Below are 11,571 nucleotides of genomic sequence, written 5' to 3' on the forward strand. Positions count from 1 at the left end.
GCATGGGAGCTTTACCAGGCCCACGCACAGAACATTAGAAAATCACTGCAGGTGATGCAGAAAAGTAGAGCAGCTGCCAAGTGGCCTCCTGGATGGTAAGTCAAGGAGTTCTGTTAGATTACCTCACAGAAATTTTTTAAAAAATCAATCAATGATAGAGAGAGAATAAAGTGGGCACTGCTAGTGTGTGTATTATTTGTTTCTGTTGCTGTGAGAGGCAAGGTTATTTATTTAACTTTTAGCTTGTTAACATAGAGACACATCTTGACAATGATACATCAGTAGACTGGTGTGCCATCTTAATAAATTATACAACAGATTACCATGCATCAGATTGCTGATGAAACCCGTCCCCTTACTTGATCATATATAAAGCACCAGGTTGATTGAATCGTTTAGCTAACATCAATGTTCTGGCATGTTCTCTGCAGAAGGATCCATAACAAAAAGGCTGACTATACTCCTTCCTTTTCCTGTTTCAGGCCACAATTAGAAAGACAACTGGTTAAGAACTCTCACAATTGTATTTTATTTGACATCAGCAATATACACTGGAGTATAATAGGAACAATTTTTTGCACAATCTTTCTTGCAAGATGAATTTATTTTCCAAATACATAGATGTTCATAATACAGGAAGGTAACAGTTAAGCTGCACAATAGCAAAACAAGTTGACAGCTATCAAACCACCTTTTATGTTTGTTAGTATAGTCAGGTGACCAGCATTGAACATACGCATTCAAATAATTTAGTCAACCTCCAATTCTTTCAATCCTCTCAGCCACATTGTTCCATGCAACAAAAATGTGCACGAAGAGTAGTGTAAAAGAACTCGACTCCAAGGCTTCCCTTGCTTTGATTTCCTTTCAGTTATCCCCATGTATGAATCAATACAAAGGAATAAACATCAGAATTTGGCATGGCACAGAAACTCTTGCAACATGCATCTAGGACAGTCACATATTGCAGAAGTAGTAAATTATTGACAGAGAAGTTAAGAGATTTAGGACTTTCCTAAGAGGGCATTAAAGAAGCATTTCTACTATGCTGCTTTAGTGAGTATTTTCTTCATGCTGCAGCTTTTACAGAAAATAAAAATACTTCAGAAAGCTTCATGTTTTTCAATGGGAGTATTTCTTACAATGTCTAAGCTTATACTCAAATGCTTTGGTTGCAATGGACAGGGCTTCACAGGAGAAAGAAAATCTTACAGTTAATTAAAATACCAGTAAATATGGTCTTCCTGGTTTTTACTTTTTTCAGCTTAAAAAAGACACATAGCTGTTGGAGCTGCTGTACATGCCAGAGAAACTCTCTTTTTCTTTCAGTTCCTCAGGTGGTACAGCTACTACTCTTTGAACAAGCACAGAAGTTAATATCTCCCAGCCTGCCTCTCTGACCAGTATGAGTTGAGAGAGCATGAGAAAGGCTCTTTCCCATCATCTGTTCAATGGACCACAGCTCACAGAAGTGCCTCAGCAATTTGTAAGATCAGAACTGGCAGGACTGGTAGAGTACAAGGGTGGTAGCTAAAGGTGAGAAGAAACAGGAGACAACTATTAGGGGGCTTATTTACTTATTACTAGCAAGTAAATACAGTGTCTGCAGCCAGCCTTTTAACATACTGTCACTGCTCCCTATATTTGCTAGTGATGCAACTCTTGACATATATCCAGGTCAAATGGTTCTTGCCACAGTAATACACAGCACGAGTGGACTGGCAGTGCTAGCACTCCTCCACGATATCTAGAAACCAGACAAATCTTTTGTCTGCTCTACCACTGACTTATATTTTGGGCATTCAAAGTACTTTTACGTCACTCCAATAAGACCGGATCTTGAAACCCACAGAACAATATTTAACGGCTTCAGTACTCCAGCCCTACTCACACTGCTCCTTGCTGCATGACAGCCAGGTTTTAGCTGCCACCTGCAGGGGCTCATGCCCTCTGCTTGCCCAGGCTCTGCCATCCCCTCCAGTGATGCTCAATGCAGAGAGAGCCCATGGCCAAGGGGAGAGTGGGCGAATCCTGCTCTGTCCCAGCGCTGCCAGCCCCCACCTCAGCTGTGAGGCAAAGGAGCAAAGTCAGGGATGGGCTTGGAATGAATTCCAAGAGTGCAAAAGCAGCAGGACACACTGAAGCGTGCTGCTAGATTGTACACTTAGGGGGTTTTAAATAGCTGATGAGCAGCTCTTAAGCCTAATTCAACTCTCATGTCTTACCTCAGCAAAATGTGTAACAGTCTCCAGCCTCAGCTGTTCTTACCCAGAACTGGGATACCTTCTCCTGATGAATAGATTGCTCCATCGGGACAAAATTCAGACCTATGAAACTACACTCCTATCTCAGCAAGGTCAGCACTGACCGAGTGCCTTCCTGACTGGACTGATGAACTGAACTCTAGGTCTTGCTTGAAAAGACATTGCCTTCTGCACTTTCCCCATGGCACAGCAGAAGGAAAACGCAGAAGTCTATAGGGAAGCCGTTAACTACTTAGTAAGAGCAACTCAGAAAGTGACAATCAAAGAAAGTCTTTGCTTTTACTCTCATATTTTCTCTTACCTGATTTCACTATATTTATGATATCCAGACAGGAAGAGAGATGTAGCCTTTCTAAATCTCTCTACAAAATTCTCCCACTTTCTATTTACATGCTATCTTCACATTCTTCAAAGAACAAAAATACAATCCATGTATTTATGAAATGGCTACTGAAAATCACAGGGTTAAGCATCTTTTCCACCATGACATATAGGAACTAGCTTAATAGAAAACCCTTGTACATTCATTGTGTCTTACCTTCCTAAGTGAAATGGCTATAAGTAAAATTCCTATCTTTAGTACCGAGAAAATATTTTTATAAACTACAGCTCATCAAAAAAAAGTCGTAACTAAATACTCCCCAAATGAGAACTTTTATTTGAATACAAAATCTGTCTTTTTTATAATCATAGAGATTCTCCTGAAGTTGGCTTGGAAGTGTTTGCTACCTTCCCAAAGTGTGCAACAGAGTTTGTGATTGCCATGTGTGCAGGTGAGGAAACTTCATTTTTTAAAAAATAAACAAACAAAACTAGAGAAAAATTCAGCTTGATTTTCTTTTTCACGAATACACAACAAAATGGAGAAACAAGCACCAATGAGAAAACCTCTTTTCCAATGTTTAAGCTACAACAGAAGTGGAAGGGGCATAATAACTATACTTACAAAAATCAGTGACGCAGCTCTGCTTCTGGGAAGGCCCACAAAGGGCCAGTATGAAACTGTGGGTACTTACCAGCCAGCAGCACTAAGCATGCTCTGTTTCATTACCATACATGTTCTTGCCACTCCCACCACTAATGTTCCACATCAGAACATTCAGAAAACACGCTAAGAGACGACAAGACTGCATTACACCTTGGTCCTCCTTGGAGATGCTCCGTTCCATTACAGGGAGTATCAGCAGTCCTGAGCTGAAGGAGAGTTTTCTTCACCTTCAGCCTGCCCTATTTTTCACTTGGAGAAAGCATTTTCCATCCCACCCCCAGTGCTCTAAGGACCCTGCTGTCCCACGGCACAGCTTGGATGCACAGCAAGGAGGACGCATCCCAGCTGGCAGCAGCTGCTAGCTCGCATCTTTCCAGCCTTCTGGTCACAGCATCCAAAACCTTAGGACAGATTAACTGTGCTGATCCTCAGGCAGGATTCGCAGTTGGTGTTGAATTCCACACTGTGCTCAGCTGGTGCCTAAGCTGCGTGCTTGAAAAGAGTTTAAGAGGCATTTTCATAAGTGGCTTAACCCAATGTAAGATTTGCACTGTCTCTGAAAGAGGCAGTCCTCCTCTACTTCCTCCCTTCTATTTTAGACCATAGATTCCTACCTCATTTCACATCAACAACAATAACAGCCTTCATGCACCCATACGGAGGGTTACAAACCCATCTCTGCCTTCCACGGCACTGTGCGAATGCTGAGGTTGTGGATCTGTTTTCAGACACATCTACTTTAAATGCAGTCACAGCCCACAAGCTCTAGTACTGATTAGATTATCAGAAATGCTCGGCACTAAAAAGCTCCCACGAACCCAGGTGCAGGAATAAAATCTTCAGATTTACTAGGAAGACATGATGCTTCCAAAAACTGGTTGTTACTGTAACAAAAGCTTTTCTCTAGTTTTTTTATTACATATACTCTTAGAACAGAACTAAAAGAGACAGCAATATCTGTATTCAGTCTCTCAAACATAAAGCAAGTTAAATGCCAAAACTTCCAAAGTGTTTCATTACTGAAAATTAAATACATGGGGTCTCAAAAAGATTTTAAAAATGTACTGTTAACATTTTTGCTTGAGAAATGCTCTAGAACAGGAGGATACAGTAATACTTAATAAAACTCCATCCTTTTCCTTTTTCATTCTGTCTGATTATTCCTGGCTGCTGATGAAAATACCCTTTTTTAATGAAAACAACTTCAATGGAACACAAATGTTTCTAAGAGAATATTAGCAACATATTTTCTTTATTACTTTCTCATTACACATATAATAAAGAAATAATTATTTCTAGGCTGTTTCCTGCCAGATGCTCTTCTAGAACCTCTAATAGGACATATCTTAAAATAACTACTCAGTAGCAAGAAACTATTTTTTTTCATCCTTACTCATGCTTTCGCTTCTCTTCTTTTTTTCTCTCTCTTCAAAAATCCTTTTGATTTGGGCCCTTTTATAAACTCTGACCTGCTTATATATTTTTTTTTCCTCCATTATGTGCCATTGATGTAACTCACAAAATCACCTTTGCAGAGGAAAAAAGACTACAGAGGGCACCTGAGATTCAAAAAAGCCTGAGAGTGCCTCTGTTTTAATGCCAGTGGAGGCAGGACAAGGATCCTCAGGCTGTGGTTTCACACCAGCTTTAATCCAGGTCAAAACATCCATCCCAGCCACCTCACCACCTCATTTGTGGCTGCATTAAGTCAGGGAGCCAGATCAGAGAACTGATCCCGTCAGCTACTAACCAGTCAAAAGACAAGAAGACAAACTTGGTTTTTAGCTAGACAAGTTATTTCAGCCAGATCACCACAACTACAAAAATATTTCTCCCTACACAATGGAAGACAGCAAGAAAGAAGGTGGGAGTGCTACACTCTGCAGTAATACCATAATTATGATGAAGTATTCATGGTCTTAAATTAAAAAAAAAAGGATTCTCTGAGCCCTGCCCAATATGCTTCATGAACCCTTCAAATGCAAGCTAAACTCTCAAGGCCAGGATTTTGCACAAGTGAATCCACTTACACGCTGAACGTGTTGTTTGTATTGATCTGCAAAGGTAGGCATCTACAAAACAAAATATTTTCATGTCATTCTACAAGAACTCTGGTAATCAGAAATTCCTCATATCTCCACCACTAGTCTGGTGCCAGAGAATGTTGCCATAAATAAATAAAAAATCTAATGCATGCACAGACAGAATCTTCTATTTATGAAAAGTATGTTCTTATTCATATGATGGCTTGGTACATTCTAGAAGAACAGATTTTCAAACTTACAGATGTAAAGCAGCCTGTGAAGTTACTGTTACTAATAAGGTCTGAATGCACTTTGAAGAAATACTTTTTGTAGAAATGCTTTTGACTACTGAGCTGTCCATCCTTTACTTACCGTGGAGATGAGCCACCAGCACAGGACGATGAGGTAAGACTGCTGTACTCAACTAAATTTTGTAATGCATCGAGCTCAGATGTCCAGCTGAGTGCTTCATACTGCCACCTGCTTCTTCTACCAACCTCCGGTTAAGTTTTTTCCATGGATGAAAACATATTCGCCAATATCGTTTATTCCCTTAAATGCTTCTTTGTGCCATCAGATCATCTGTAGAGTGCTAGGTCAGTTAACAGCAACATGGATACAACATTCACAAAAGCACACAGCAAATGTTAAAGGAGATCAACAACAGCAAGATAACATGCAAGAAATAACACAGAGCTCTGTGCTACTTGAGGGTTAATTTGCTAGTATTCTATTTTTCCTCAAGATCTTTTTCTTTAAAATAGAGATAGGAAGATTAAAAAAAAAATACATATATACACCTACCTCACATGGCAATTTCCATCCAAAAAGGTACTTTTTCAAAACAAGACTGCTTGCAAGCGTGTCTTGAGTCTGCCTCCCATACAATTCAGGGAATTCATATTATTTGAATGGATGCATAAATATATGTATTCAGGCTGCAACCACATTAGTATTTTTAAATGCTAAAGCTATGTTATTATTTTAAAAGAGCATTCAATAATTGATGGGAGTTTGGATGGTTTTCTAAAAAGGGAATCTCCAAGGCTTTTTATTTTTGCTGTGGTTATTTTTATTTTAAAGAAGCCACTACATTTTCATTTTCTTCTGCAAGAGAAACTGAGAATAGAATTATGACCAAAAAAATGCAGTGAACTACAGTGCATAGTAACTGGTTTGGTTTGAAGTTCTTTCTAGTGGAGTAATACAGAAAGCATGAGAATGTCTAAGAGATATCTGTAGATGCACTAAGTTATGGACCAGAAAGCGATGCTAGTCAATTCTGAAATAAATACATATTGCATCACCCAATTCACGTGAAAATAATCACATTTTTAATTCCCTCCAGTTAAGAACACAGTACATAACATTAGCAAAGAGAGACCTTTTCAGAGTTCTCTGTACTTCACACTACTCTCACTTGCTCGGGATGTGGCAAAAACTTACTTTCAGAGTCTGATTTACTCAGAACATGATGAAATTGCTCACCACACTCATATTCTGCAAAAAAAAAAAAAGGCTACATCTTGACTCTGAGGAGAGACCTACAAATAAAGACTGTACAAATTAATGCATTTTTACTTCCAGCAAACTTCCTGTTTAAAGTGCATTGAAGTCAATGAAAAAACACACACTGATTTCAGAGGATACCAGTACAGGTCCTCACAACAATATAAATATAAGAAACTTACCTTGGATCCACACAGTAAAAGAAACATAAGGACTTGGAAAAAACTAAACAAATATTTCGGGAGAACAGACGCTATTGTCACTTAACTGATTTATTTTTTGCTATTTTGGGGGAGTTGGGAAATGCTGGTGGGATGGTTAATGCTGACCTCCATAAGTCTATGCACCCTTTAGATTTTTACCAAGTAATAAATTTTGCTCCCCCACTTTATGCAGTATTGCTTTATGCTTGTCAAGACTATGAGAAGCATCTCCTATTCTTCTTCACTTCCTCTCACTGACCTGTGCAAACTTAATGTTGCATAGTTCTTAAGTTCTGTAATACTTTGACAATTTTGATCATCCATGGTTTTAGCCATATCATCCATAAATATTCTACTTCAACCTAGGCTTCTCAGCACTACAGTTGCCATTCTCTTAATCTGTTAATCAATATTAAGATTAAATAAAAGCAAGGGCAAATTTTTGTCAGCTGTCTGTATTGCAATTCGCAACAGTGCTAGCTACACAACACCCATCTATTTTAGTGCAGTCAAGCCCTATTGGCAAGTTCCAGGAAGATCTGGAAAAATCTTGTCATAATTTCCTCCCTCCTGTATCTTTTGGGTCAAGCAAAAGCTCTGGAGTCCAGTGTATCAAGTCTGGGATCTACTCTGCTTTCTAACTAGAACCCTTGGAAGATTTTGGCATTTGGAGGGAGAGCATTCTACAGCAGAAACTGTGCTCCAACTTCTCACATTTAGAAAAACTCTCATAGGAAATCTCCTATAGGATCTATGGGAAAATCCAAGAATCATGGACTGTGTTGGGCTGGAAGGGACCATTAAAGGTCCAACAGTGAGCAGGGACATCTTTAACTAGATCAGGTTGCTCTGAGCCCCATCTCTTAAACAACCCGTGTGGTCTTTTCCTCTGTTCTGGCCTGCCTTCCACTTGCAACAGCACAAGGCAGATGCCAATGTTAGGCTTTGGATAAACTCGATAAATACATACTGTACATTCTGATGTTCTCACATGGCACACAGACACTGTATTACAGCATAAGATACACAAGAAAGTAGGAGACAGAATTCTGTGCATATTGAAAAGTTCATTCACTTTTCTGTAGAAGTACTGGTTAAATCCTATTAAACAGTTATTTGATTTCCCGAATTTTTTGCAAGGTCCACCCCGAATGATTAAAACCATGATGCCAAAGACTACACTTAAAGTGTAGCCTCTGCAATCAATAACTTTTAGCTCTCATGAACAGAAAAGCTCTAATCATGCTCCTTTCTTTAATTATTTCCCTCTTTCACTCAATTATCACATGATCTACTTGCCTGATCACAGGGTAGAGTGGATGACTGACCAACTTATGTGTACGTTTTTTTTTTCCTTTAAAAGACATGTGGGAGAAGAAATGTACCACCAACATCAATTTGGCAGAGACGAGACCATTTTATATGAGGAGAAAAAGACTCCAGTTTTTCTGGTGATCTCTAAGAGCTCACGCTACCACAGAGGGCTGGGGTCTAGGTTTGTCACCTTGCCTGGCTTCATTATTTTGCCATTCGCAGTTAAACCTGTTAATAGCGAGCTGATAGAACTTTGGCCTTGTTCATAACTGACTATAAAACACACTTCAGTTCCTGTGAAGACAAATCTTCCTGAGCTGACTTTTTAACTGGTTTTCTCAAATGACTGTGTTAGTGCTTGGGGCTGCATCACTGCAATCTGTGGGAGTTTTGCTGTTGGTAACAATGTCTCCGAGGAAACAGCAGTCAGTGGAGATTCATCTCTGTTTCCTGGTAAGGTTTTTCGGCTTTCTATCCTGTTTCCTTTCCTGTTGATAGAGATGACTTATCTGAACTGTTTGGTTAGTTTTAAATCACTATGGTATTGTCAAAAAAAAAAAAAAGACTGCTCAGCAAAGCCAATAGAAAAAAATAAAATAAAAACAGCTATCTCACTCAAACCCACCCCTAATAAGTGATTTGGTCACTGAAATGACACCTGCAACATTCTCCCTTAGGATTTTAGTTAGCAGTGTTGAACATTTGGGCTGCTATATTTAGCATACTCCTGCTTTTGTTTGTGCTTCTGAATTACATAGTATTCAGAACCTGCCAGTGTTACTGAGTGCACTGCAGGCTCTTTACCGTTTCTAATCACTCTACAAGGAGTTCAAATATAATGAACTTCTGTTAACAATAAATTCCTATTTATGTTGTCTGTAGGTATTTTGGAAAGCTAGTTATGGTAATTCCTTCATATGCTGTAACAGAAAAATGTAGCATAGTATAATAAATTAGTCCTAGACTCATAATGAGATTTTTTAAAATTTTTTTAATATCTGATTATGGACATAGGCATGCAAATATGGCAAGGTACTTCAGAAATACGCTGACAGATTAAAAATAGATATTTTTTTTTCTGTGGTATCATTAAAATTTTCTTCCAAAATGGAAGCATAGAAATAAATACTCTGAATCTATTTTTTTTTTAATTCTTGTTTCCTCTAATCTTTAAAATTAAACAGGAACTACAAATGAATCCAAGTAGCATATTTAGATTGATCTTGGTCAAATAGCCTGAACCAGTGTTGATCCTACTGAACAATGCACTGAAAAAGCTGATTATACAATCAGTATATGGGAATGGGTGGAAGGAAAAGACAGCTGTTTCTAGTGAATCGTTTGGAGCTCTGCCTGAGAGAAAACATCCTTGGTTTTCATCATAGAGGAAAGCAAAGAGTAATTTCAGTAGCTTTTGGCACAAACATTATGTTCTCAACATAGAAGGCCATCGTTCTTCATACTAGAAATATTTTATCATTTGTACAATTACGATCAATAATTGCCAGAGGATTAGCTTTGTTTCTTCTGGCTTAACAAAATAAATAAACAATCTTCTATTCTGACAATCTGCAGTAATGTGATGAAATTAGGGAAGAAACAGCTACAGCAACTAGAGATACATCCGAAGAAGCAAACGACTGCATTTAGACATTTTGCATGGTTCCAGTTCTGTGATATGGTGATATGGTGCGATGGTTTTCTACAGAATGCTGTCACGTGAAAGACAAAAAGGAAAGGGCCGTATCTGGCCTTTTGAGAGCAACACTTGAGGAAAAAAAAGAAAGCAAAACAAAATAAATGATAATCATTAAAAAAACAAATAAAAAACAAACCCAAGAGTAACCATTTATATCACTACATCGTATTAAAGTCTTGTATACATCTTGTACATTCCAATGCTATGCATGAAATTGTAGCCTGGGATCCACACTACACACTGTAGGGGGGCATCTCTTGCAGTCTCCCAGGACTTGTAAGTTAAGGTCAGATTCTCAGCCATGAACTGGCTAAACAGTTTGGAGACACAGAAAGAGGCACAGAGATATGGTCATAGCTTCACCACTATGGGGTCTTTTTACTCCGATTCTTGTCCCAACATAGTCTATGGTAGTTTCATGCATATCCTTAATTATGCTAGCCACTTGTGGTCTCCATCAGTCACCTGATCATCACCTGGGCACAGAACCACTCAATACTCACCTTATCTACTCCCCAACATAAAACTTTGACAATAGGCTACCAATTTATTTCACTCAACTGAAGCTAAGGATTAGTCCAGGCCCTTCAAGGTACAGCCAGATCACAGCTGAGAATTTGGCCTTTGATTTTTATTTGTCACCTGCACAGAAATCCTAACCATTTGCCTAGCCAGATGGATCTGTACAAACATTTCTCAATTTATTGCCAGCATATCATCCACTCATCCTGGTGAAAAGAACATTTCTGATCAAGATTTCTATCAGGTTTAAGCTATTCAATTCTTTATTAAAGTTGCCTGCTTGCATACTGCAATTTGAGCTGCTAGGAAAAACACCTATCTGTGCCATAGTTTGAGAAATAAACAGACCATAAATAAACTTTTTGTCCCCAGGCTCCACCTAGAAAAAATTTCTTCCTATTTATGTCACAGCATTCCTAAACAAAAGGGTTTGTTTCATTCGCTCAAAAGATGTGCCATAGCCACGCTCATCAAAGCACAGGAAAATTTGTTTTGCTTAATTTGGAAGTCACTTTTAAAAATTTAACATGACTCAAACATTTTATAAAGGTGACGGGAATATGAGTTCAAAGGAAATCAGAGGAGTGTGAGTGAAAAATATGGAGTCCAGAAAAAAGGAAAAAAAACATAAACCACAAATCATCGAAGAAAGAACAAAGAATTAAAATAAAAAGTTGAACATTGTGGGCCTGGTGCTCATCTACCACAACAGATGTAATTTAAGAATAAATCCACTCAAGCTGGTCAGCAAGGTCTAAGCAGAATCACATGCTTAAGATCACCTTACCAAACAAAAAACTCCAATTCTGAGAATTACATCAAATTTCAGATTTTCACTCATTCTTATTCTGGAGTGAGAATTTCCCAGGTTGCAACACAAAATAACGCTTAGTAAAAATATATGGAGCTCTACAACTCCTTTGCATAACTTTTCTGGAGTTGCACTCTCCCAGGCTGGACCCTCTTTTTCTTTTTTCTGCTGTTCATTTTCTTCCCCTCCCATGCCACCCATTTTAATCTATCAGGGAAATCCCTTTCTAGCACGCAC

The sequence above is a fragment of the Apaloderma vittatum genome, unplaced genomic scaffold (assembly GCF_000703405.1).
Source record: "Apaloderma vittatum isolate BGI_N311 unplaced genomic scaffold, ASM70340v1 scaffold314, whole genome shotgun sequence".
In the NCBI taxonomy this organism is placed as follows: domain Eukaryota; kingdom Metazoa; phylum Chordata; class Aves; order Trogoniformes; family Trogonidae; genus Apaloderma; species Apaloderma vittatum.